This window comes from Pezoporus occidentalis, unplaced genomic scaffold (genome assembly GCF_034315485.1).
Source record: "Pezoporus occidentalis ecotype Australia unplaced genomic scaffold, CSIRO_AGI_Poc_V1 ctg79, whole genome shotgun sequence".
Taxonomy (NCBI): domain Eukaryota; kingdom Metazoa; phylum Chordata; class Aves; order Psittaciformes; family Psittacidae; genus Pezoporus; species Pezoporus occidentalis.
The window spans coordinates 1536932-1561277 of record NW_026916147.1 but is presented as its reverse complement, the minus strand read 5'-3'; positions in this window follow the sequence as shown (position 1 = coordinate 1561277).

Sequence of the window (24346 nt, the reverse complement as noted above, 5' to 3'; positions counted from 1 at the left end):
CATGTAAGGTGCAAATGCGACCACAAGTGTGAGAGATTATAACAGGCACGCACAAGGATTTCCAGTAAACATGGTTATGTCTACAAAATATTGTCACAAAGCTGCAGGTAAAGCCAAAGTAATCAAAAAAGAAGCCAAAAAAATCAGGATTATAGACTTCAATGCAAAATCCATTTCCACATAGCCATCCTTCCGCACCGCTTTTTCTGCTTTATAGTTGCGTTCTTTGTTACTCCCTACTTCCTCCCCTCATTAATGATTCCACTTCTCTTTTCTATCTAAGTGCACACATGAAGTGGGGGATGGAGAAGGGATACTAAAAAGTGGAAACCATTCAAAATCATCAAATAAACATTTTAATAAACATATTAAGGTTTGCTCTCTTTTGATGGAAGCATGAGCAAATGAACAGCCTTTCATAAACTATAATTTTGTCTTCCTTTGAGGATACGTGAAAAGAAGCAACCAAAACTCACTAATACAGCTAAACCCTTTTGCGTGAGCAGCCATTTTATTCTGCTCATGCAAGCCAAATATAATTACCCTGCTAAACAGATAAAATGGTAAGTCTCTAAAACTACAGACTTAGATATCTATATTCTCCTACCAATATTTTAATCTCAAATGGAAATTGAAAATATTCCACTAAGAATGTTCCTTAAAGTGCTAGAATTCAGGTCATAAAAGGAAGATATTTTCAACAGTTTTGAGGCACTATTAGGTGTTTGAAATGGTAATAAGGATGTTTGAGAAATCTTTAAAATTATCAAAAGCATAAAACAACTTTGGGGAAGATTCAGCTCACAAAGTATCAGCCACGACTGCAAATAAATACCTGTAATGGCTTAGAGTGTGCTCCATTACTCATGTTGGTAGGTGAGCTTGCATTCATACAAATAGACTCATCAGAGCACATGGGCCACAGCCATGGGTGAATACTTTCCAAAGCAGCTAAGAGCTGCACAGCCCAGGTCTGCGCAGATTCACAAGAGGTGGTGCTACCACAAGGGAGAAATGTGAAACAGAATGATTCTGCCACTGATTGGAATGGTACCAAGAGAAGAGCTGATCTAGGGAACAAGAACTGGGTCAGATCTTCTGCTGCTGTAAATGACCACCACCTTGTTTAGGTCAAGGCAACCAAAGATCTTGTTCTTTTTGTAGATATGGTAGGTTATTGCATAACTGCTGTTTTAAAAAGATAAAAGAGGTACTATAAAAATTATGTAAGTGCTGCTTTTTCTTTTTGGTTTTTTTTTTTTCTGTAAATTTACATTGCAGTAGTGCTTTGATTTAGCTGTAAAGCCTGGCCAGAGATTACAGGATATGAGTTTGACCACTAAAGTTAATGAGCAAAAAAAAAAATCAGGACTTTAAACTAAGAAGTTTATAAATATAAAAAAGAGGGTTAAGCTCTTCTTACTGTAAGAACTACAGTCTTTAAAGTATATAATTTGAAAGATAGCTTCTCTTGCATTTTCCAGTGAGATCTTGGGAATAACCTATATATTGAAGAGACAATAGAATCATAGAATCAACTAGATTAGAAAAGACCTTTAAGATTGTCGAGTCCAACCGTTACCCCAGGACTGCTAAGACCACCACTAAACCCTGTCACTAAGGGCCTCATCTACACATTTTTTGAGCACTTCCTGAGATGGTGATTCCACCACTTCCTTGGCAGCCTTTTCCAATGCCTGACTACCTTTTTAGTGAAGAAATTTTTCCTAAGATCCAATATAAACCTCCCCTGGTGCAGCTTGAGGCCATTTCCTCTTGTCCTATCACTTGCTACTCCATAAAAATAAATGTAAACAAGTTATCAAATAGATAGATTTTGTAGAACTTTTTAATTTCTCAAAGCACTTACAATAAGAAATTTATGGTAAATATAACACATAACCTGCAAAAAGGCAGAGTCAAATTCTTATTTGGCTTTCAGAGGAAAAACAATTAATAGTCCCAGCAATTATCCCAGGTCTTGCCTGAGAAATGCAGGTTGTACTTATTCTCATTCTCCAAAGCTCCACTCAGAGTCAATCCTGGAAAACAGCTCAGTTATTCTCTCTATGAGAAAAACAAATGACATAACAAAAGATTTAAATCTTATTTTTATACATATAAGCACAGCCAGCTCAAGAGAGACACCAAGTCATCACGCTTTTCTACAAGAGTATGAGAAACTTGTCAGGAAAACTATAAACATATGCACATACTTCAAAAAGATGTCTTCTCCAATGTCACTCTGCATTTAATTTCGGACTCCAAACCATTATGCAAGTGGACCACACACTCCACACAGCTCTGTTTTATATTCGCAAGCACAAAGAAAATGAAAACACTTTTAATCATAAAAATTGCTTTTGAAAAGATTTTATTAAGAATGTATACACACGGCAATTGTTTTAGAAGAACCAAAGATAGCAAAAGCATTCAATAACCTTCAAATATGCACACTATAAGTACTGTTTCTTTCCCCTCACTCCCTTCAAAAGCTTTCCTTAAACAATAAAAATATTCCCTCTGTATCTAGTCCCCATTTGCTTCCCCAAATTAACATGTTCTAATTTAAAAAATTATTTTATATTTTGTACTGTGTTCACACACAGAGACAGATGTATTTCGGATTCATTTAGTACCCACATAATCATATCACAGTACGTTATGGGTGAGGTACAACTGAAGATGCTCATTCCTCCAAGCTCCACCATGTCAGTTCAGCACACTGGCAAACAGATCATGATTTAAGTTTCTCTTTTGCAAACATACTTTCCAGAGAGAAATAAACAGTGGGAAGAAAACAAATCAAGTCCCTTAATTTCAGTAAAGCAAATTGGGATACAAGTGTGAACTGCAATTTGAAGGTACAGAATATGCAGGGATTCAGAAATCAGCCAATTCCAATTCATCCTGTGAAGTCCTCTCACCTCACTGCAGCAGATGCAACGCAGTGCATGCAATTTTCACCCAGTAACAGCTCACTCCCATTAGCCTGGCAATATGCCCTTATAGTCTTACTGCATTCAAGTATCAGACAGTAAAAAATACCACCAAAGCATGTATCTCTAGTAGATGGAGTGCCAAGCCTAGAGTAACATGCCAACATCTTGATTTGTACCTAATTAGGAATATAAAGTTCCCCGTCTTTATATTATACTTTATAGTATATGTCTTTGAAATCAAAGATCATTCCTCTTTTGCATTTAGAATATTTACATGTTGATTTAACACTGGTAAAATATTTAGTTTCAATGCATGAGAAAATACTCTACAGGAGAAGTTAGGCAAACTGCATATTTTTGGTCTTGTCTTTATTTTGGATATTTCCTCAATTTTTTGTTCAATATATCTACACTGTTTTGCAAACTCTGTTTTAAACTAAATAACCCTAAACCTTTTCCCCTCCTAGCTTCACAACTTACAGTCTCTTTGTTCTTGTGCTTATTAACAAGTGATTAGCTCCTCAATCAGTATAGAATTTTCCTTGAAGAATTTGAATTTTGAATGTAGAAAACAAGCTGAAAAATTCTGCCCTTGGCACAAACCTCTCAAGATTTTATTATGTATCTTCAAGTACATGGGAAGGCTTAACAGGACATCTGTAACTTCCCCACCATGCAGTATGCTACTCTTCTGAATGCCAGGTATATAACTTTCATGAGAAGGCTTAATATTAACATTAATTCCATGCTTTTCCAGCTGATGTTGTCTTTCTTCTTCACATGCAAGTTTGCAACATCTCTCTCACATTTTGGCACTTTCATACTTCAGTTTTATTAGCACTTTTGAATTTTAAAAGATAGCTCATTTATTTGCTATATCTAGATGCCACAAAACTTTGAATACACTATATAAATATGTAGAGCAAGATAGTGATGGAGTACAGTCAGACACAGATAATTATCCTCAAAGCATTCCAGAAACCCATTTAGTATAATTACCCTTTGTCTAGAGTAGCAAATCCAGCAGTCCTGACAGACTGCAGATTCATGTCTGACAATTTGCACATTGTATTGTTTGTTCAAAGATCAGTCGTTCTGATATTAATACACAAGATATACAGGCTTCCACTGCTAAAGTCCTTTTCAGCTGTCTCTTCAAGGAAGAATGGTTTAGGTCACCACTGTTTCCTGAGACCTTCTCTCTCCCTTTTTTACTATCTGTCTTAAAGCCAGCCTTTTCTTCACCTCTGTCTCTTCTCCCCCTCTGTATCTTTTCTCATGGTAGATGGCAGGCTGAAATGAGTGGATCTGCAAGAAGAATCAGAGTTGTTTAAATCCAAAAGCATTGTTGCCTCTCAATGAAGGTAGAAAGTGAAAGGATGGGTCATGAAAAAGCAGAAAAAAAAACCCCATATCAGTTACTTTTGAATATACGGGGCAAGTTCTCAGCAAACCTGTATGGTTCTAATAAAAGTAGGTATGTTTCTGCAGCACTGCTGAGATTTTGCTCAATGAAATGTTCAAGAATGGTAATTCTCTTGCTTCTTGCAATGTGCAGAGACCTTACTGTCTAAAAACGCAACCATTTAACAGCCAGAAACATTGGCCAAGACTAACACTAAGGCAGAGCATGAAGTCATAAACATGCACAGATGTTACTATTTGAAAACATCAAAGAGGTACTGAAGTTCCTGAGCACATCCCAAGGTTGTGTTGATTTCAGCAGTAATGAGTCATAGGGGAAGAAGATACCACTAAAATTACATGCCTGGGACACTTTCCTTTGCCACTTAGATTTAGAAAAAAAAAACAACAGTGTCTTTAGAAAAACTTAATGGGTAGGAGAGCACTTTGAAAGACTGCCATTACCAAAGGCTAAAATGAGTAAGTCTGCTTGCCTGTATTTATGTGGTTAAACAAATATAATGCTAATGCGTTACACATTTCTGATGATATCATGGAAGGCTCAGGAGATCTAATTTCACAAGTATCTAAAAAAGGTTAGTGCTGAAGGTTACAGGAAGTTATGAAACTGATTATTTCAGGGAAAAGTTTATTTAATGGAATCTGGGCAGTTTTACAAACATAGCAAAGACAGTGAGACTATTCAAATATTCTGTGCCAGTCTTGCACTGATTAGTAATTGCATTAAGTCTACTGAAATATTCAGTTAGGTGAGCAAACACACTCACAGGAGGTCTTTAGTTTTTTTGAGGTCTCAGACCTTTTCTGAGTACACTCTAGTAGGAGCTCAAGCCTACTCCAACATGCAGAAACACAAATTTACTACTGAAAACAAAATGAATAAATGAAAATTTACTACAGTGTGCTAATATAGTTATGCTCATGCTATCTGTTCTGTAGCCATATTATCCTCGTAATCCATAAGAAAGGGCTCCCAAATTAATAAAGTATTAAAGGATGCAACCCAATAATTCTGTTCACTTTGGCAAGTATAATTAAAGGTTTCAGAAAACTTTCTTTAGAAGAGAAAGCAAAATTTCCATGGTCTGTCTTGGCCCATTATCTACTAGAGAACTGGAATTTTAACTGAGGCAGAGAAGAGCTAATATTGTCCATTTTGCACTTGTACCAGAGCAAGAGTACAGACAAACAAAAACAGAGATAATTTAAACTATCACTGTGTTACTAACTCAAGGAATAAGGTATCAAAACTGGAAGAAAGTATGACTTCCTGAAAATAGACATTTCAGATTTTTTCCCCTTTTCTGTTGTTCAGAGATTCTTTTCTTCATAGTTATCCAGAAAGGCCTCAAATCCAACCATGGCATTTCCCTTAATTTCTCTTATGAAACTGCATCATCTGACTTTTTGGTTTTTATTTCCATTTAAGAGAAATTTATTATTTTCTTGAATGGCAATCACTAGTTGTTCTTAATTAAAAAATATGAAAAAGGAAAATTAATAAATTGACCTGCATTTCTCAGATCTTGAAGCTTCTTCTGGCTGCAAAATGTTTATATATAGGCTAAGTGCCCAGATATGAAAATCTTTGGCAAGAACCCACTCATCCTTGACCCAGAACTTTGAGATTAGATTTTACACCTATTTAAAAGCTGGTCACTTAGCACTGTCCTATTTTATGCAAATGGTCTTCCATTTAAATAACAGTCATTTCCATTTATTAGAGTAATTCAATTTCCTAAGGACAGCCTAATAATACAGCTGCCCCATTATGCCATGGATGGATTCCATCAAATACTTATAATTATATTTTAAATATGTTACTGCTACTTATTATTCTATCACACCCACAGCATGGTTTGTAGCTCACAGATACAAAGTACAGAGGTCCTGTCTTATCTAGAGAACATACAGTGTAGGTCCCTGATCTAACAAGGATTGCTATATTGGTACATTTTGTAATGGTCACGCAGGTAAAATTACTAGGGCTTTACTGAAGAAAATGTTAAGATACAATCATATTATACACATCTGTGCATAGTTCAGCAGAAGTGAATTATTGTAGTAATTAAACAATATTTTAAAGAATCCTTTTTTCATCTAAATTCTGAGCCTGGTTTGCTGCAGGCTGTAATACCACAAAAGAGGGGTTCATTTACAAGAATTCACAAGTCCTCAACTACTCTTATCAGTAGGTGAAAATATCCTAAAGGTCTTTTATAACTAAGCCAGTTCCTATTAAAATCAGTAGGAAGGAGCTGTAGAGAGAATTAGTTTCTGTGCTGGAACAGACCAGACTTGAGAAGGATAGCAGCTGGGCTAAAAACAAAGGGAGAGAGGTATTTTAAGACAGTTTCAAAAAGAAATGGGTAATGTGTATCAATGCATTCAGTGTCACAGAATTTCTAGCTTCAGTTAAGGACACAAATAACTTCCCTCTTTAGTGCCAAATTATACCAAAATTCTCCCTTCTGTCACTCTCCTGAAAATAAAGTGTCCTTGATAAAATGTGCCCAACATCTCATCCACCTAACTGAAGTTCTTAACGCTGTGCATTCTGAGATAGCCCTGCAGTGATTTCCTGGGCCCCTGTCCAGGGACCAGCAGATAACACATATGATCCTGCCATGGCCACCTCACCTCACAAATGAGTGCCCCAAGTGCAAGCAAACCTGTGGAAGGACACCCTCGCAGCATGGCTTTCTGGCCACGCCTTGTGTGTAACCCATCTCTGTCTCTGCCTGGTGATGGCAGCCCTGGGCTGCCCCACTTCCCTTTCTGGGGTGGAGGGATGGGATTTTCTTGTGGTTCCACAGATAGCTCCTGGATCTTCTCTTTTAGGATCAGTGTCCTTCACTGCACCCCAACAAAAGCCACATTTGTAATGCTCTGCATGGTGGCACGTGCTTCTACAAGCTTCTACAGGCAAATTGACCACATCTTTCCACAGCACAAATGCAGCAGGCTAATGCGTACAAGTTATGTCTGAAATGCCCCTATCCATCTGAATTTATGTTAATAATTATTTAATGGCCATGGGTGATGGAAGGTAAAGTAAGCAAGGGATGTAACTTTTTCTATGACAATGCGTATCATCTGAGACCTTTCTGAAGAGGTTTAGCCTGAATTTGTTGTATGTTCCTTGAATCTTGTGACTTCCTCCTCCACTAATCCTCTGTTCAAGGTGCAGTAAGAAAGACTTTTTGTTCTCCTGTTGAATTGATCTTTTTGAAGGGGACACATTCCTTCCTTTACCTCTTCTTTGGTGCCCAGATGAAAAAAAAATTTAATGGTCAGAAACAATGCTGTCTTCTGCTTGGTCACTTAAAGGTGCTGAGTGATATTTACAGTTTAAGAGCTTGCTGGCTCCTTCATGCCGATTTGGATTCTGTATCAGGAGAATCACGTGAGTTTTCAAGTTTTTTAATAAAAATCACCATAACAATGCACTGTTAGGTGGTGGCAGCAGTTAACAGTTATTTGGCTGTGTGTGCTAAATACAGCAAGTAGTAATACTTTACATATTTTATTACAATGGTGGGTTTTGTTCTTTGTAAGTCAAGAGAATCTTTTGTTAAAATTATTATCTGTATCCTGGGCTAGTTACTTCCCAAACTGGTGTACAATCCCAAATTCAAAGCACTTACAATAAGAGACAAGCAACAGTGAATGAGAGGGAAACGAAAGAAAACGCAGCTATCCTCAAATGCCTTTTCCCTGAACATTATGAATTAATTATTTTCATGAGACATTTAATTTGACACCAGCATTAGAAGGGATGTGCAAAAGTGAGCAGTTTCCTCTATAGCTTGTCTCAAGAAAGATATGATCTTGTCAAGCATAGGAGAGGCATAAATATAGTACTTATCAAATTTGTTTTCATTAGAGAGGCTTAAAGAGTACTGATGATGTAGCAGCAGTGAAAAGACATAGGACAAAAGTAAGGCCAAGGGAGAAACCCGAAGATAATGAATAGAAACAATGTAATTTAAGAAGGAAAGAGACAGTAAAGGAATTGAAAGGGTATGGTGGGCAGTGTAGATGATCTGTAGAGATACACACTCTGGGAATAGTAAAGCTGGAAAGAGGAGTACTATCAAAATGGGTGATGAGAACCAAGATTGGTAGTTGCAGGAGATGGGTCTGAAATAAGTCACTAATATTAAAATGGTAGTGGGTTTGAGTGCTGAGCTAAGGCCCTTTATGGAGAGATAGAAAATAGAAAAATAACATACTGAAAGTGATAGTATAATTAAGCAGAGAAGGGAGCAGAATAATAGAAGAATGCTTCACCAAACTCTGCAAAAGATGCTACTTTCAATTGAAAGATTGAGTTGAAAGTGTTAGTGGCAAAAAAAAATAAATATCAAGGAGAACAAAGAGTGGAAGATATTCCAAACATTTCCAAGATTTGGCTTGCTGAGAGGAATTTCAGAAAGTGTTGAAACTGAAAGCTGACTAGAAGTGACTCAAGGTGCAACCACAGAAATGAAGCAAATGCTGTTTGCAGAGCCAGTGTATTTAGATTTCTAAAGAGATGAAGGTGTGAAAATTACTGAGGGGAGACTTGCCTGCATGTTACAGCTTGAGGTATAGTATATATATATAGATAGATAGATAATTATGTGGCCCACAGCATCTGTAAACTGCTTAATCAGATTGAACCACTTTTTTATAGAATATGTTTCTATGGAAAACAACATCATGTATTTAATTTCAAATCATTTACCTGTAGGAAAAAATATCTGTGAATGCATGTCACTTCACTTCTTAAATGCCCCCTACATCACCCTTCTCTGCGTAATTTCTATGTCTACTCACATAACTTAGTTTTGTTGATTAGAGATAAAAAAATAATTAGCATCAAGATGATGCCTGCATGGAAAAACTAATGTGCAGTATGATAAAGAGTGATAGTCCTTACAGCTGCTTATGCATTTTAACTGTTTCATGAACACTAGTTCCACAAGAAAAGGTTGCAGTTGAGTAAATAACACTTTCCTCTCCTAATCCATCATTAGCAGGAAGGTAAGTTCCATCAATTCCAGCAGAAAACAGAGCTAGACAAACACAAAGATCCTTCCAGTCTAAGACTTGGAAAATCATATGACTTCAGTTTACAAAATGGAGAAGAACAACAGACCTAAAAAAGTTTGCAAGTTTAACACTGATGCTGACCTTCCTCAGCATCAGGCCATGTTCTCACACTCCTACCTCACAGCTGAGCTGGCCAGGTTCCTGCATCCTGTGTCATCATCACCCTCATAGTTTTGAGCCAGTTTAAATCCCCAAGCCCACTTACCACAAATCCAGGTGAACACTGATACTGATACAAAACATGCAGTTCTGTGCAGTGGGAGGGAAAAAGGACTAAAGCAGCTATGACTTATATTAGCTTACTCTGTTTTGGAGCTGTTTCAACAGGAACAGACCAACAAGGAAACTGAGGTGCCACCATCTCCATAACCAAAATAACTGACACCATTTACTAGCTTCAGATTTCATTCTTTGCGGTCCAGCAAGAACACCACACTGTGGTAATCTTCTACAAGCTGAGAATGAACTACTGTTTCAAAGTTTAAATATAATTTTGGAGCTTATATCCTACTATTAGAAAAAAGGATTGTGAAATGCGCGTTTCTTATCTTATCAGAAAATTTAATTGATTTTATGGAAACGGAGGATTGTACTTTGAGCACGCTGCCTGCAAGATGTAGAGTTTTTCTTGAGAGAAGAAAATTGGTTAATATACTGTACTTACATGACTGTAAATAATTTGCTAATTTCTTGGAGTGAAGGGTGTATAGTATTAAATACAATAACTTAAATGGTATTTAAATGATTAAAGTTTGGTTTAAAAATTATTAATTAGCTATTAGCTGTAGCGGCTATAAATATATTCTACATTTCTCTTCAGCTACAAAAGAGGAATGCCTTTCTAATCACAGTATTTCTAACATGTACTAGGCAGTATCTGAGTTTTAAGTATCATTTTCAATGATCTGGAAGAAAATATGAAGTGATTGCTGGTAAAACTTGAAGAGCATGCAAAAATTGGTGGAGTGGCAAGTAATAAGGCAAATGTTCTATGGAATTATCTGTCTCGATTGGCTAGGTGGATGTTCTATGGAATTATCTGTCTCGGCTAGGTGGCTTCATTTATACAAGATAAATTTTAATAAGGACAAATGCAAAGTCATAAATCTAGGCACAGCGAATGCAGGTCATATTTATTGGATGGGACACTGGAAAAAGTGATTCTGAAACTGTAGGTGGGTAAGAAACTGAACTCCCAGTACAAAGCTATTGCTAAATGAACTAATTTGATCCTTCAAAAAGTAAAAGAATATTGACAACAAGTAGATGTTTTCATTATTTCCATGTTCAAAAACTGATGCCACCAATGCTAGAACACTATGTTTAGTCTGGTATTTGCATTTTTAAAAGCATATTAAAAAAATGGAAAATATTGTGAAGTCAGTTAAAGCATAATTTGACACCTGAAAAAGCTGCCTTAAGGCCAGAGAAGGCCAATATACTTCACTATGAGAATGCTAGAAAATTACTAGCTTATGTTGAGGAAAGCTAAACTAAACCAGAAGAAGTAGAAGGAAATAAAGTCTCGACTGTTTAGATGAACGTGTATATGTTATGTACACAAAATTCATACAGATGGCAACTAAAAGCTGTTTGATTATATACCTGCAGAATGTGTTTTCCCTTGCTTTCTGTTAATACTGCTCAATATAGAGGGTATCATTGCTCTTAAAATGAGAGATTGGCAGTGTTAATTTCCAAGAAATCAGGAAAACAGACAATACTACAGTTGAGAGATGTTGCCTTGTCACTACTCATGTTCAGAATGGGCCAAAAAGAAAAGTTTGGTCACTGTCTGAAGACACTATGAGGAAAAGAATTTCTTTCACCACTCCTTCAGAAGGAAGGGACAAAGGAATCTGGATTATCCAGCCAAAGAAGGAGTAAGATAAAATCAGATCTGCAAATAAGATGAAACAGTATATAAAGACATTAAATGAAATTGGTGGGGGTGTTTGGGGGTTGGTTTGTGTGGGTTTTTTAAACCTACAACACTGCAAATAATAAAGAAAAATCCAAAGAGAATTGTAAGGTCAATCCTTTTAGAACCACTTCACCAAATACAGACAATCTCTAAAGAAATCAATAAAACATTGAATTGCTTGGTTGTTTGCAAATGAAGAACACTTACTGTGTTACTCCCAACAAAGTTTCAGTAAACCTACTGTGTCAGTTACCAACTTCTTTCTCATTTCCCTACTTACAACGAGGGAGAAAATTTTCTATAATAAGAAAAGAAGGTTTGTGCAACAAATCACAGTCTGTATGTGCCTACATGGAAAGATTTCAGATAGTACTTGTTTTTTTAGTCAGAGAGGTGCATCAATACCTAACATAGAATTAAGACAAAGTGCACTTCTTAACACTGAAGGTACCTTTAGCAAGATAAAACCCACCAAGTGGTGTTCAATTTTCCATAATCTGAAAACTTCAAATCAAAATTGGATGTTAAACTAGCCTAGATTATTTTTCCAGCTTTGAAATCATTGAAACTGTGAAGAATAGAGGGATTCCTAAATCCCACTGCAACAGAAAAGACAAATGCACTATAGAGAAATGGCAGCGCACACAGACAGAGTATACTAAATGAATTCTTATCTGCTGGAGAGGGCAGGTGCATTTTCTTTTTCCTTGCAAAAAAAAAATATTTTGTAAGAGGAATGAGGAGCAGGAAGAATAAAAAGGGTAAGAGAAGCATCAGACATTCAAATGATCATCCCTGCGTTTTGATATTTCTTTAGACTGAATCTAATAATTCCAAGGACACTCATAGTCAGGCAAGGATATAGCATTTCATTTTCAAAATACTGTACACACAGACTAATCACTTAGAAATACTTATTTGTTAAGATTTCAGCATCAACTTAATCTTAAAAAGTTTAAATATTGTTTATTATAAGCCTGAAATATTCTGTGTGATGATTCCAAATAATTTTGTATCTTTGTATCTTTAAAAGATTTTCTGTTATAAAGTATGAAATATTAAATTGCAGTAATGTATTTGAGATAATGATTTTATTTTGACAAATACATGTTATTTTTTATTACAATAAATAATAATAAAGTAGAAAATTACTGCATGGAAAGAAAAAATATAAGGAGAAGAAATCTGTAATTATTTAAAAATAAAATGCAATATTTTTGTGACAACAGTTTCCATGATAAATAACTGGTAGGAGGCAAATTGGAGGAAGCAAAGGAATGGAGAAAAAAATCATCAGGTTATTTAGATGTATGACACAACTATTTTCTTCCTGAATATGGACTACAATATTTGAATAAGGCTTTGATCAACATCTCTGTCCTTGCATTTAAAGCTGCATAGGTTTATTTATTTTGTCAAAAATCAACTTAGAATTACAGCACAGGCTAAAATATTTTTTCGAAATGTGAAGAGAAATGCAGAAAGTTTTCCTTTAAACTTAACATTGTGGCAATTGTAGCCAAAATCAACACAACTTTATGTGACTGTAAATTCTGCAGAGCCTTTACTACTCTCTTTTCACAAAGATGTCCAGAAATATAACCTGTTCCTTTATCCCCCTGTCAGAAAAAAAAAAAAAAACTGAAATGGAATTCTATTTTCTTAAGACATCATTTTTTACCACTTTCATGATGATTTATAAGGTTGCAGTTTCCTTTTTATTCTGTCAAACAGAATTCTGTATTCTCAGTGCAGCTGACCTCAGAGTGCACCATAGGAAGCAGAAAAGTTTGATAATATCGCTGCAGGGTAACCTCTTGTTACTGAAACAATGACTAGCTGAGCAGCAGGAGACTCTGTGAGAAACTTCTTAATTCTAATCATTGAAAAGATGACTTCTTCATCAAAACTACCCTGGAGTTCCCAATGTGATTCTTGAAAATGACAATGTTGAAGTAGCAGTGTTAGTCAAAGAGGGATTTTGATATGAGCAGGTGCAGTAGCAGGGACTTATTTTTCTGGTATGTCTCTAAGAAATTAATCTGCAATTCTTTATAAATTCACCACACTGTTTTTACCTCCAAACTATTATTTTAACCCAGATTAGCTTCGCTCTAACTGTGCTCCCTACTACACTCCTACCAGCGATCATATAGCAGGGAATAGATCAGAGCTAAATGGCAAAGGGCCTGGAATTTGGTCAACCCCTTGAAAATTAGATCAGGGCAGGGGAAGTCCCTGACTATTCAAAGGATGGACAAGCTTGATACTTAAGTTTTATGACTCATGTAATCTATCTTGTTTTCATCCTCTATGGAAGGACACTGTGGACACCAATACAATCCCTTGAGCTGTTGAAAAGCATTCTGTAGCTTTTATAACATTGAGAGGGGAGAATTGGAGGCTTGGGTGGTGGTGTCATTCAAAAGATACATTATCTTTGGAAAAGAAAATGTAAAATAACAAGCAATACTGTGGGAAAACATCAGAACAGAACAGGTACCACACAGATACATCTGAGAGAGAACGGTGTTAGCAACAAGACACACAAATAGGAAAAGTCCAGCATGGGAGAAATACTATATCCAGTATAACAGATATGGCTGACAAAGGGAGGAAGAGGCAAAGCAAAGGTACTCTGAAGCAAAAATAAATCCATGAGAGATTGTAGTAGCACCTCTGAGAACCTGCAGTTTAACTTTTCAAAGCAGAACTTCTGAGCTTTCCTAAGGGTTGAGATAATGAAAATAATCACTAGCCACAGATGTGACAGTTGATTCCTTCAGATGTATAGATGGTTTATATCTATGCCATAAGTATATGCAGAGTAGTCCTCCATAAAGAAACAAGTTCAAGTTTAAAGACCTAAATTAAAGTTTTTCAGAAAAAAACATGTACAACACAGAACCTTACGACACTGGGACTATCAATATTCAGAGGTGCAGATAATCTTCCTTTCAGAACCCCAGTATTGAGTTACTGCAATTTTTCTCCATTTTTTTTTAAGTCAAGGACTCTGTTTATCTACTCTCTAACAAACTGAACTCTTAAGAAATTAGAACTTGAGATTTACAGTTCAACAAATATTATTATACTTTACCATGCTGTGAACAGTATCAGCAGTTAGGATAGCCTATCTTATTAATAGAGATATCTCCGACAGTGACAGGCATCTAGCTACTTTATATCTCCAAGCAGAAGTCTTACCAAGCATTTTGCTAAAGGAAGTAGAAACTTGTAACTATAAACAGCTTGTTTAGCATTGTCATGGTGCAATCACAAGCCCACCTGTATGGCATCATGCCCTGATGGCCTGAAGTGTCATGGACCCACCGAGCCAAAAATAATCCACCCTTATGTTGCCAATCTAAGTCCATCTGAGCCACTTCAGTCTCAGCAGCTTTATCCACTTGTTGGTTGTTCTGGTGTTCCTCAGTGGCCTGACTCTTGGGTACATGGGCATCTACATGACGTACCTTCACCACCAGTTTCTGCACCCGGGCAGCAGTATCTTTCCACAGTGCAGCAGCCCAGATGGGTTTACCTCTGCATTGCCAGTTGCTCTGCTTCCATTGCTTCAACCACCCCCACAGGGCATTTGCCACCATCCTTGAGTCAGTATAAAGTACTGGCCACTTTTCTTGTTCAACAACGTCCAAGGCCAGCTGGATGGCTTCCACCTCAGCAAACTGACTCGACTCACCCTCTCCTGCAGCAGGTTCTGCAACTTGTCATCGGGAACTCCATACAGCTGCCTTCCATCTCCACTGCTTCCAAAGCACTGGAGGGACCCACTGGACTAGATACTTGCCCATACTGTCCCCTACACACACTGCCACTCATGGCTGTCCATCCTCCAGGAAAATCTCTTGGTGGTCCTCCTATATCATCATCTAATCCTAGACAAGACTCGAGCCAGACCCTTCTAAGCTTCCACAACTGGAAAAGACTGGGCGTACTCAGGGTGGTCACAACGTAGGCAAAACATAGAGAGCATATGCAGCAACAAGCTGGTTCCCAGCAGGAGGAGCAGGGTGCTTTCAAGGCCATTGAAAGGATATTTAGGATCTTTAAATCTTCCAGAAACTATTCCCACTGTAAATAGTCTGGTGGGGGAGCAGAGGGTTTGAGGGAATGTCTCCTTCATAGGCTGACCACCTGAGGAGGGAAAAAAAGATGTGCAATTCCTAAACACTTTCATTATATACCTCCCAAAGTGCAGAGGTGGTGACCACACTGGGAACACAAGCCAGATCAGTTCCATGATCAATGAGTCTATTGTATTACAAGTCATTACCATAAAGTACAGCAAAACAATAACCCTAGCCCAGGCCCCCCAGCTGATAAACACTAACACACCAAATACCGGCTGTAAGTAAGGTACAACATGCTGAAACTGTGAGATCAAGAGCAACAACTTTGAGAGCCAATAAATCAGCATTGTGAGGAGTGACTATTAATCCAAAACAATGAATGCTTATCACAATTATGATTAGGCACACTCTGATCAGATCTGTTGTTATCGAGCCCCACGTTGGCTGCCAAAAAGAACTGTCGTGGTTTAAGCCCAGCTAGCAACCCAGAACCATGCAACCCTTGCTCACGCCCCACCTTTTCCTCAACACCGCCCCACTCCTGGAGAGATGGGGAGGAGAATTGCAAGAATGTAACTCCCATGGGTTGAGATAACAGCCCAGTAACTAAGGTATAACACAAATCACTGCTGCTACCACCAATAATAATAATGATAAGGGAAATAACAAGGGAAGAGAATACAGCCACTCACCTCCCGTTGACCAATACCCAGCCTGACCCGAGCAGTGATCTAGTCCTTCCGGGTAACTCCCCCCAGTTTATATACTGGGCATGACGTGCTGTGGTATGGAATACCCCTTTGGCTAGTTTGGGTCAGGTGTCCTGTCTCTGCTTCCTCCTGTCTTCCCTTCTTCCCTAGCAGAGCATGAGACTCAGAAAGTCCTTGATCAGAGTAAATAATACTGAGCAACAACTCAGTGTTGTCAGAGTTGTTCTCAGGCTGAGAGTTAAAACCACAGCACAGCACCAGCTACTAAGAAGGAGAAAAAATGGCTGCTACTGCTGAACCCAGGACAAGCATAGCCAGGGATATGTAGGTATTTTAGAATCTAATTGTCAAACAATGCGCAAAGGAGACTCTCCCAGTCTAGCTCTTTTCAACCAATTAAATGCCTTCAGTAACCATTCTACCACACACAGCAGAATATGTCCTACCACACAACATGAAAGATCACATTTCCTTTTATTATCAATTCTCTGGAAATAAGAATGTTTCTATGAAGCCACAATAACTGTTGACTTATTCTGAAGAAACGTAAATAGATTGCTCAGCTCTTCGTCTTGCCCAACACCACTTAAAGACATTGTTGTTCTGAGGCATACTCTCAAATACCAAATGAAGTAAAGCCAATAAATTTTCTCTTCTGCAAATTTGTCTCAAAGCTTCTTTTTTCTCCACACCTTGTGACAAAAAAATTAAAAAAATAAAAATCATGCAACAAAAGATGATTAAAAGACATAAGAAAGTTTGCCTCTTTTGAGATCACCTATGTGAAAGTAGCTTACTGAAGCAGCACAAATACCTCTATCTAGTTCTGGTAAGCAGAGAGAAAGAAAGCATTGAAAATATTTATTTGCCTGCTCATCTGTTCAAGTTTTAACCATTGTGAACTTTTCATTTAGAATTATTCAGAAACAATTTCATTTATGAAGATCTTTCAATTCAACTTCTCAAAGCCAAATGTCATTAAAATTTGAAACTAAAAATTAATTAAAATATAACAAGATTTCTTTCCTCAGAGCATCTTTTGCTATACATGGGGGCTGGACCCACTATCCTGTTGACTAACATTATTGGAATTTCATCCTTGATCTAAAATATTACTGAAGTACTACTTTGGCAGCAAATACATAGCACAATAGCTATATGAGTCATAATCATTGATCTTCTGTACAGCCTTAAAAAACAGCATCATGGTCTTATATACCAAAAAGCAATTTTCCTAACACTGGTGCCTTATGTAAAAGATTACACATCTATTTGCAAGGCAAGTGCATTTTTTGTCTAAGATCTAAAAAAAAATAAACAAACGTAAAGATACCTCTAAATTAATACTCCATTTTACCAGTCCTTTTAAGTCTTCTCCCCATTTATTCTACATTTCACTTATTAAACCACCATGTGAATACTCAGATGATGTAATACAAGAACTTAGCTTGACATAAATTTTCTCTGCCAACATCAAAAGCAAAATGCATAAGAAAGATCAAAGCAACCAGAACACCTGGCTTCAGTAAATATGCAAGTTCTGCTTCCTAAAAGGTTGTGTACCTCCAGACTGGGATCCGGCTAAACACATCTGGGCCTGCAAAGAGGCAGACTGCAGGGACAGGTCGCAGTTCAAGGTGAAGTGGGATCTGGGACACAGAAATCATGGATCTGCACAATTCAGAGATCCTTGTATATTTTTGGCTTACACTCATAAACCAGTCTCTGCTGGTTATTCTTGAATGCTCTGTCTACCATGCTTCCCTACAACTTAATGAAATGTTTAGGTTAATTACTAAATGACGACTTTTGCTTTCTTTGAAATTCTTTACTCAAATGTCTGAATTTTGTGTGAGAGTCTACAGGGCAGTAAGAGGGGGTTTTGTCAGAGTTTTATCAAGTTTAATGAATAAAAGCCTATAGAGACTGCATAACCCTGCTTCAGCAGCTATATTATCCGATTCACTGGAGTTGAGACAAAAATTTCAGATGCAACTGGACATTTACAGGCTCAGCTAACATTTGTAGTTGCAAGTCAAAAACATATTCATCACTCCTTCAGCTGAATTTTATTAACATTCTAATTTTTATGCCCAGTATGTTTTAACCTGTCAGTCTTACCAATGCAGTAACTAAAGAAAGATTCGAACTAAAGTGTCATGGATTTGAAATCGGGGAGGGGGAACACTGGGTGAAGGAGAAGGGAGAGAACTCTGATTCAAATCCAAAGACATTTTTGCGGACATTGACATTTGAGGCGTAATGTAAAAGTCTGGGTGTCCTGGCAATAGCTGACTTTTATCTCTTTTCTTCTTGCATGTGGAAGGAAATATTAATCTTTACATTCAAAAGAATATGAGGTAGGGGTTTAGCATCCATAACGGTCAGTAATGGAACCTTGGTGCAAAAGAATTGCACTGTATCTTCAAAGCATTGCACTAATTTTTTAAAGTAAACCCAGAAATCTACATCCCTAAAAAAGCTGTCAAGAGAGCATATATATGCAGGACATTTAAAAAATTAACATTTCTATGGCAGATTAATACTAAACTATACTAACAGATCATGTTAACTTGTTACTCCATCTTGCTTCTGTGACTTCAGTGAGGTGACAGCCATAGTTGCTTATGAACTATCAGAATGCATCACTGAAATCACAATCTCCTGGAATAAGGAGCTGAATCTCCCAGGACCATTTAATATGTCTTGGGACATTCAACTTAGAAGTCAAGCAGATCTTCCTAATCAGTAGATTTCATTTTAGAAGCTATTCGGATTAATAAAAGAACAATTACTTTCACTCTCAATCTTCTTCTAAATTGTTGTAATCTCGGATAAATAGAGTTTAATGAGATCACCTTCTGCTAAATTGATTTTTCTATTCTACAGAGCAAAGTGCTTTTCCATTCAGAATTCAGCAATACACGCAGTGAAGTTATCATGATCAAAATATTACCTTCAGTATATGAAATGTGAAGGCATGCACAGTATATTGCTTTGCTATGAAAATCAAATATAAACGTGGCTCATTTCTATATTCAAATTCCCAGAATGAATGTTTCATTCCTTAAAATAAATTATTTTTTCCCTTTTCAGTAGTAGATTTTTTCAAAAACAGATATATTGTTTTAGGAAATCACATATATCCTTATAAAATAAAGACAAAGTCATCTTATGTTGAATTGAAGTCAGGACCTACCAAATCTAATACATCTTTTGAATCAAATATATGGTCCACTAAATCTTATCAGCATTATGTATATTGAAAGATAAATTGATGAATTACTGGCTAAATTAGATAGCAAATGTGTGACAATATAGTATTTATTAAAATGCATCAGTGATTTGTTTCAGTTTCCAGAACTCCATATATCAACTTTTGAAGAATTCTTTAAAACTGAAGAGATCCTAAATAAAGGCAAAAGACACTGGTAAGAATAGACTAGAAAAGGGAAATCTATGTGTGAAGATATTGTATGCTGTTGCTTTGCTGGGCAGGGGTAGTCCATTAGGGCTTTCAAAAAATTGTAACTATCCCAGTATTAGTCAGACTTAGGCATTTATTTGGGATTTTACATTTATAAGGTAAAAAATGGAAAAAGAATAAAAAAAGCAACAAATCCCCCAAATGACTAAATATTTTGGGGGGGGGGGGGAAAACCCAAACCAAAAACAAACAAAAAAACTCTAATGAAAGGCCAAGTAAAGCAGATATATTCACTCAAGAAAGTAAGAATAAGACATGGTAATATAACTCTAAATGTGCATTTTTATTTCAATCTCAGTTAATATTATTCAGGCACGGTGTTCAACAAGGTAATGACCAGTGCTAAAAATACTCCAAAAATTCTTAAATTGAATTCTAACTAAACCCGTCTATTTCATAGACTCTACTGCCAGAATATCTGTTCTGCAAGTTCCAGGAAAGACTCGAGGGCTCATGTCCTTCACGTTTTTCATAAATAACAGGGAGATCTTTGCCAGACCAAAGCAGCAATTTTTTTTTTTTTAATATAAACCAAGGTTACAAAAAGGACATAGATTCAATTCTTTCATGATCTAAGAAGAGCAAAGAAAATATCCAAGAGATTGACATGAACAAGACAAACGTAAGGTCAATATTTAGAGGATTTTAAAAGCACAATCCCATAATAGAACAAGTGGCCCTGACTAGCTGCAAGATTGTAACTGGTAAAGAATGTGAAAACACTTCAGACCAGGTCATATGACATGCTGCAAGTTTCTCAGAGCTCATCAGAACCCCAGGTGACTATTCTCTTCAACAATTACAGTTTTCCTGGGATAACGGAAATCTCTGATTACAGTGGTATGTTAGTTTCCTTAGCATCACTCCATTTCCACCTTTGTGAGGATTCATGTATTACCTGAACTATCTGCCTGAATAAATGAACCATGAATTCATTCCAATTTACACACCTGCTATATTTGTTGACCTTTTTAATTAAGAGGGCAAAATAGATGTTTATGGTTGGAATGAAAGACAGAAACATGCTAAAGGCATTATCTTTCTGATGGTTTATCTTAGCTATTAAAAAGGAAGTATTCCAAAATATTTGTCTGGATAACACACCTAACATATTTTATGTGTATTTGGAGGCCAGATTATGTCTCTAAATAGAGTCTGGGGTAGGGCTGGTGCATCAAGTGTGTTAGAGACAAGCCTGGGAGTTAGTCTTTTCTGCTCTCACCCTTAGAGTGGAAAATAAGTCCCTGAAGATCTAAAAATGTCCTTCTTGCCTATATAACCTATTTCCCAACTTTAATCTGCAAGTACAAGAAGCAGAAACAGCTTTACCTGGTCTGGCTTAGGATCAGGTATAGGACATATTCCTCCACAAAGACTTAACTTTCTTGCAATAAAAAAAGGATATTGATATTGATATATACTGAAGTCATCCAATTAGCCACCCTGTGCTGCACAAGGGATACTTATTTGCACTACTGAACACTTTCCCAGAGTAATTGCACTTAGTAGTCATATCTTAGCCAACCATAACAGAAGTCTGAGGTCTCTAAAAAAAGCCTGCCTCTTTTCCAGCCTTTTATAACCTACATTTCCAATATCTTATAAATAATTAGGCATAATGAATTTTACTGAAATTTTTCACAACACTAACAAGAAGTAGTCAGTATGTATATGTTTTCTATACACAAAGCTTCCCTTATACAAAATGCCATGGTGTACCTTTACTGTAATGTTACAGTATTTCCAACTTTGCAGTCACATCTTTGTCTACCCATCTTCCACTCAGCTGATGTATTGGTGCAACCAGCTTCACTTGCCAGAGGAAACCGAGTACAATACCCACCTGACTTCATTCGTATTTGCAAACAGAATTAGATCACAGCAAGTCTGGCTCCCTTGACCCCCTCAGAGCCCTCCAATGTTGTCCCATGAGGCTTCACATGCCTGCAGGAAGTGTTATGACTCACTGAATTGCCCTGGAAGGGCACCAGTGCATTTGGAAGTTGCCCATCCCTGTCTCATGACCAAGCCCAGCCCACCAGCAACCACCACTGGTAAATTCTGTCCCCAAGGCTGCTGTGATGAATGTTCATGTTAGTCAGAAAGAAGAAATAGTTCAGAAAACAAGCCAAAGGAATGAAACCAAAACCAACCAAGCAACCAAAACTAAGTTAAACAACCAAAATCAACCAACCAACCAACCAAACAAAAAAAGCCCAAACCAAACCCACAAATCAAAATGAAATAAAAGACTGCTTGGGAACAGGAGCAAATAGACTGCCAAGGAGAAATCCATGAACTGGTACAGCAGGTAACTCTGGCAAGTGTGTGACTAAGGTCAGCATAGTATAAGCACGCTTGGTAAAGTCACAGCCTCTGAAAGTGCTGCAGAGAATGGGTGAGTATTTGTTCAGCATGGAACCAAGCAAACTTCTTGGGCTGCAGAAAGCCCAGGCAGGTAAGGCCAGATGGTTCTGTAGCTGCTATAAAGAAAATATATTTGCATGCCACCACTCAAAATAGGTTACCAGAGCTAACAAGGCCCTGCCCATGCCGAAGGTGGGAAGTCTGAGTGTTCACTCCTGTGTTGATAGCAAAGACTATAAAATCCTAGTCACTGAGATGTTGCCAGATGTAAGTGAAGAGGGAAAACTGGTCAGTTGTATCAAAGAGTATTTGTTTACCTAGAGGTCATTTTATGCTCAAAAAAAAAAATCACAGTGCCTGGCTTCTGAACTGACCTGTCAGGTCACAGCAGATTACATGTTTAGGCACCCAAATCTTGAAAAAGTGATTAGTATATTTATGCTAATTAACTTTGCATACTGTCTGAGTGGAAATCCAAAGGGAATATTCATTGGTTTACCTATCGGGATGTGCTAGAGAGCCTTGCTACCCTAAACTGATGTAGTAGTGCTCAGTTGTGCTATTGATCACCCCTTTTTGGGGGGTAGAAGCCCCATTTGCTACGTAACCATTTCTGTGTGCTTCCATGGTTTCTAACACATCGATAACCTTTGCATTGTTTCTACTGTATGTATCTCCATCCACTACCACCACTGAGAGGTCAGACAGAAGGAGCTTGCTGGCACAGTCCCTCAAATACCAGCATGCTGCCCACCAGGCTTACATCTAGTGGTTTTACCCTTTTCCCCCTTCAAATCTAGTTTAGAGCTCTTTCAACGAGCACTGCCCAAAGATCTTTTTCCCCCTTTGAGACATCAAAAGGGGGGCTTGAGATCAGTGTTTCAATCTTTTAAAACTGAAAAGTAACATATCATGAGAATAAAACTGAAGCTGTTTCAACTTACTGATCAGTCCAATTGCTTTAATGCTAACTGCTATTTGAAAACACCTGAAAGATTTATAACTCACATTTTTTTCTTAACTCTGGTGTAATTTTTGAGGTCATAATATCCATACATTCATATATACATACATACATATGTACGTGCATAAATATATTACAATATATGCAATCCTTATATCCCTTCCTGCTTAGAATTAAGTTACTTGTGCCTTTCTGACTCAAATTCTGCAAAAACATTCTTAAAACATTTATCTAATTTAATCCTCTCCTGAATATTTTTGAGTTCCTGTAAAATGACATTCCTGTTATACTTCTTCTCTGTTATGGCACCTACTTTCTTCTATAATTTGCTAATAATATCCACTGGTTTGAGTCGTTTTGGTTTGTTTTTTAATGTGGCAGTTAATCTGAAATACATTCTGCTTTCTGTTAGCCACGGAAAAATTGATATTTGCCTTGTAAAAAAAATGAACGCCTACATCAAAAAATGCAGAGTATAACATGCTTCATGATCCTGCTCTCAATATAATGTTGGGACATATTAGTCTATCATTCTGAAGAGCTTGTGTTTTTCATGGTCATCTGTGGGTAAAACGTCTTAATATTTTTAGCTATGTCACACTTTTCAAAAGTCACTTATGAGTTTGGAGCCTAATTCTATTTGCTTTTAATGGATGTTAGGCTTCTTTATTGCCTTTAAAAGTAGGACGCTGGATATTTCTGAAAATTTTACTCCAATGTGACCATTATTCTTGCGGTTACTGCCTGATAATTAAGGCAATTAGAATATCTTCTACACCATCATTAGCATGCACTGGACATATTCAACCAATTTTGGGATCCTGGACTCCTTTGTATTTTTGAATTAACATCAATATAATCAAGCATCAAGATAGCGTCTTCTTGATAATGGCTAACAGCAAACTTTGAGGTACGGTAAATTGATAATACAGCTCCTGCTCACTGCATGGTACAATTCACAATACCCAATGAACAATGTAGTGACAAACTTGTAAGTGACAAGACAGTAGACCATATGTTACGAGGATTTTACTTTCTTTTATACTAGGTTAAAGGTGTTGGTTTTGAGGGGTTAGTTTTGTTTTGTTCTTTAAGGTGAAGTTGTAAAAAACATGCATAGGAATTAGCAACCATAGCTCAAGTTAGTTAAACGATAATTTATGTTATTAGGAGCACCTTTCTACAGTGCTATTTCTTAAAAATTCTATAATGCAGATAAATTGAAACATATGTAGCAAAGATTTAGCTGAGATGCAACACTGTGTTTACAATGGAGTCCTTCTGTGACTTTGCCAAGTTTAAACAGTGTGCCAATAACAGAGCTGGGATTAGAAAA